Here is a 5197-nt window from a genome sequence, read left to right as displayed (position 1 = left end):
ATTAAAAAGATAAAATAAACTCAATAATATATGAAACTGATAACATCAAAAATAAAACATAAAGATAAAAAATTTCAATATACAATTCAGTCAAGAGTAAAATACACTAAAGACCAAACAAAAGAAGATAAAATGAAGAAAGAATGGAAGGAATACTTTAACTATATCCATGTTTGAACATATATGTTCCGTTACTTATAACTAATAGTATAAAATGAGTAAAGATTGCAAGTTATTTAATATATTTAGATAACTATTACATAAAAAAAATAATGAAAAGTTCTTTTCAAAGTGTTTGAATATTAATAAAAAGTGTATATATTATTATGAGTAAATTATAAATTATAAAAATTATTTTAATTTAGAAAACAACCTTTCAAAATTCTCTCAACTTCTCGCAAAATGAGTTTTAAATTAAAAAATGACTTTTTATTTCTTACCCAAATACCTCTAAAATGACTTTTTTAATTCTTGAAGTTTAAAAAGAACTTATAGAAACTTAGTTAAACGGGTCATAATATTAATATAAGAAGTTCAAGTTTGTTTATTAGTGTGTATGAAATTAAAAAAAAATAATTAAATAAAGTAGGACAAAAGAAAGATAAAAAGTAGCTTATCCATATAATAATAGTAAAGCTAATATTTGAAATTTAAATGTTAAAAAAATAAAGAATCAATTAAATTTGAATAAAATAGTTAGAGAAAACAAATATTTAATATAAAAAAGGTGAAAGAATATCTGAATTAATATTAACAATTTATTTTTTCTATTTATATAAGAAAAAACTTAATTATATAAAAAAAATCATGGCTTATTTTTTAACTTAATAGAATTTAAAAGCTATATACTTGAATTTGTTTGTTTTTTGAAATGATAAAAATAAACACAAATGTAAATTCTCATTAAAAAAAAAAAAAGAAGAAGTTAAAGTGCAAAAAAAAAAGTTGTGGTGTAATTTCAAAATAAAATAAAATAATACTGATCATGAACGTGCCATATTTTGTGGGCCCCATTGGTTGGTTGCTAAAAGTAGGCCGAACCATGCCACATTTCATCGGTCAAAACCCAGGCCCAAGTAATGTTGGGCCTTCTTTATTAATTCCAAACGTTATCAATGTTTACCTTAGGGTTTGGGTTATAATCTTGAGGAAATTACATTTTATATATGATTTTTAATAGAGTGGGCAAAAATATGGTTTTTTTTTTAAAAAAAAAAATTAATCTATGGCTATTTTAAGAATTTTCACTTTTATGAGTTTATTTTCCCATATTTTTGTATAAAAGTTGGTTTATGCCATAGTTTTACTCTTAATCAAATTTGGAAGGGTATGTTTGTAATTTGATTATTATTTTTTTAGGTTATTTGTTTTTTTATATTGTTTTTATATTAAATTTTTCTTTGGTTGTTTTGCAAATTTTTTTTTTGTAATATGAATTGTTTTTAAAATTATAATTTATTTATTATAAATATGTTTTTTTTTAAGATTGTGTGTTTTTTTTTTCAAATCCTGGATAGGGTAACCAGTTACTTGATTGATCTTAAAAAAAAATCCTAGAACTACATTAAATAACATGCACCAAGAGTGGTAACCAGTTGTCCTGAGATGAGTAACTTTCTGCCATAAGAGGGGTGACGAGTTACTCATATTAAATATGAAAAGAAACATCAAATTTGATGGAAAAAATGGAAGAACACTTCATTAAAAAAGGAAGAAGAAGTAACTATGATTTTAGTAACATAAGTAACTAGTTACTATAAAGAAACCATAAATATACACACCAGAACATGAAAGTAACCAGTTACCCTCAGAAATATACACACAAAGAATGTGAAGGTAATCAGTTACTCATTCACGTTTTCATATTTTTATTAGTTTTCTTTCCAAATTTTGGTATTCCTACAAGTGTTACAGTAAAAAGAAAAAGCTGAAAAAATTGATTTGAATTTTTTTTACATATAGTGGAAAAAAACTATAAAAAATTACAATAATAAAAGATAATAAATAAAAAAAATAGTAGAATAATTATGTAATGTTAAAATATATGTGTGAAAAAAATGAAAAAAAAAAAATAAAAGAAAGAGAATGAGAAAAGAATAAGTACAAAAATGAAAAAAAAATATGAAAAAAAAACAAAAGAAATGATGAATGAAAAAAAAATAGATGAATAAATAAGAATAAAAAGAAGAAGAAAAATAATGGAAAAATGAAAAGAAAAAAAGAAGAATGAAAAAATTGGTAGAAAAAAATGGAAAAAAAATGGAAGAAGAAAAAAAAAAGAAAAAAAAGCTCATAAGTGTAAAAAAAGAAAAAAAAAATGGAAGGAGAAAATAATAAATACAAAAATGAAGAAATAATATAATGAAAAAAAAAATGAAAAAATATGAAGAAAAAAAAAACAATACAAATGAAAGAAAAAAATAGATAAATAAATAAAAATGAAAAAAAAAAAAAAAAGAGGAAAGAAAAAATGGAAAGAAAAAAAATGAAGGAAAAAATTGGTAGAAAAAATAGAAGAAAAAACAAGTAAGGAAAAAAAAGAAAAAATAATAAAAAAATAAAAATAAAATTACTTTCAAAATCAAAGAAAACATAACTATGATAAAAAAAATGTGACATTTCCATATTTTAGTTAGCTACTAATTGTGTTTTACATACTTTAACTTTTTATTTAATAAATTTTCCATACAAATTGAAAAAAAGTATAACTTCTATATTTTTGCTCATTGATAGCATAAAAGCCATATTTTTGAAAAATTCCCTATAATCTTTGTTGACGCCGTTTTTCGTTAACAGTGAAAGAAGAGCATGAAAACAATAATCAGTAATGGCCAATAAAAATACAATAATACAAACGAGATTTTTTACGTGGTTCAGCAGTTAAATCTGCCTAGTCCACGAGACTTTGTTATTAAACTTGAGATGATCTCTGAAAATTCTTCAAGGATGAATTCTCCAGAGTTTTCCCTCAAGATCACAAAAATTCGGTCATTTACAATGGTGCATGACCTCTCTATTTATAGAGAAGATTTCAGAATACTATCCCACATATTTTGGGAAGTTATTCTGTATATGCAAATAAATTAAATGACATTAAAAGCCTGCAATCCGATATACAAGGAAACGTCAGACTGAAGATGAGGAGGCGTATAACTGAACAAATAATATCCCTTGATTATAGGAGATTTATAGTAATAAATGTAGATCGCGTCTCTTATTGGTGATTCACTGGGATATTCAAAGTTATTATCCTATATCACCAAGGCCCCATTCACCCAGGTTTCTTATTGAGATTCGAGCTATAGCATCTTCCCGAGGCTATATGACTTCGAGCTCATACGCGCGTCAGGCTCGGAGCCCTGATCCGAGGCCATCCCGAGAACAGATGTACTTCGGGGTCTATCTTTCGAGCTTGTGAGGATTTCGAGGCTATCATCTTCGAAGTCGTCTCTGCTTCGCAGGCTCGATGTTTAGATCCCGGACATATTCCAGACTTTACGAGTTCATTCCTTATGAATCCAGCTTTCGAGGTCACAATTTTCATGGCTCGAAATTTGGGTGTAACAATCTTCATACCCTATATAACAACACACCTTTGATTGTCGAAAGCATCATCTTGGGCGCGCAGCAAAGGGAAGTTTTCTCACTCATCTTTTGATCTAATGTATTTGTTGTTCATAGTCAATGTGTTTACTACCTGAAATTTTCTTTAGGCGTTGGAGAATTGATTCATGGGTTTGGTTGCGAAGTTTATAAAAATTCCTCGTACTGAATGCTATTGGCATGGCATGACAGACACTTTTACACCCATAGAATATGAGCACCAACCATTTCCTTCATCTATTGCTATCTTCCTGAGTATTTTATGTTGCCTTTCGACACTTAATATGCTAAGTCAAATTTACAGGTTGATTGGAAAATGAAATTAGATGCAATGATTAGGAATATTGGCGCACAATGAAAACATTAATGTTGGTGTTGATTCATGTGATATCATGGAGCATTTAGCAATAGTGCTTTGTGCTTGAACAGCTCGTTATATTGATATAGGTGGTGTTTTAAAGCCCTTATTTCTTATGGAATAAGATGTTCTCTGGATTAGGGTTACGCACACCTTCATATTATTAGATTCACATGCATATATATATATATATATATATATATTATTCAAATGATACGCCCACATAGTTCTTTGGAGCCAAATTTGTAAAAAGAATGAAAATGGTTTCTAGGATTTTATTTGTGCGTAAAATGAAAATTTTAATTCATTCTGCTTGAGTCTTCTACTTATCTAGAATAAAAATAGTCTCTAAAATTAAAGTATTGGTAAGTTTTATTTGGCATTTGTGACTTAATTTTGAAAGAAAGACGGGCCTTGCTATGATTATAAAAATTTATCGTTCTGAATGCGATTACCATTGCATGACAGACTTTTACACCCATAGAATATGAGCAGTGAGCACCGTCCATGTTACACCCAGATTTCGAGACCTGAGGTCGTGACCTCGAAAGCTATATTCGTCATGTGTGAGCTCGCGATGGCTAAAATACATGTTCGTGATCTAGATGCCAAACCCTCGAAGCAGGTGGCAACCTCGAAGATAGGTAGTCTCGAAGCCCTTATAAGCTTGAAAGACAGAACATCAGAGTATATCCATTGTCGGGTAGCCTCGGATCAAGTGGCCCGAGCTTGGCATGGGTGTGAGCCCGAAATAAGGCGGCCTCGGTGGTATTTACCCACTCCGAGCTGGTCTTGGGGAAAGTAATACAGCTCGTAATTTACTCAGAGACCTAGACTGGCATGATGCTGATTGCTGACCTCAAACGGCTTAGTAAGTCACCTGAAGAGACGCAGTCCATGCATTCAAGAGATATTTATTGTTGTAACTTCCCTACAATAGAGGGATATTAACTAGTCAATTATATGCCCCCTGGTCTTCAGGAGACGTTTCCTTGTATATGGGAGTTACAAACTTTAAAGTAATTAAATTTATTAATTTACAGAATAACTTCCTGAAACGTGTGGGATTGGATTCTGAGATCTCCTCTATAAATAGAGATGTCATGTACCTTTGTAAGGGACTTAAATTTTGTGATCTTGAGAGAATCTCTGGATAATTTATTCCTGAAGAATTTGCAGAAATTTCCTAAGTCCTAATAAAATTGACTCGTGGACTAGGCAGAGTTAACTGCTGAA

General features: G+C 29.1%; 2 non-coding genes across 2 annotated transcripts; both read left to right on the top strand.

Moving 5' to 3' along the window:
* The first annotated feature begins 3737 nt into the window (after positions 1 to 3737).
* On the top strand, positions 3738 to 3825 carry LOC133807514 (small nucleolar RNA snoR8a). Its single transcript, XR_009879423.1, has one exon. It is a non-coding gene; the product is annotated as a small nucleolar RNA snoR8a (small nucleolar RNA).
* A 546-nt stretch (positions 3826 to 4371) lies between these two features.
* On the top strand, positions 4372 to 4457 carry LOC133807515 (small nucleolar RNA snoR8a). The gene has a single exon (XR_009879424.1). It is a non-coding gene; the product is annotated as a small nucleolar RNA snoR8a (small nucleolar RNA).
* Positions 4458 to 5197: the final 740 nt, after the last annotated feature.

The sequence above is a fragment of the Humulus lupulus genome, chromosome X (genome assembly GCF_963169125.1).
Source record: "Humulus lupulus chromosome X, drHumLupu1.1, whole genome shotgun sequence".
In the NCBI taxonomy this organism is placed as follows: Eukaryota; Viridiplantae; Streptophyta; class Magnoliopsida; order Rosales; family Cannabaceae; genus Humulus; species Humulus lupulus.
This window is presented reverse-complemented; position numbering and strand designations above follow the sequence as displayed.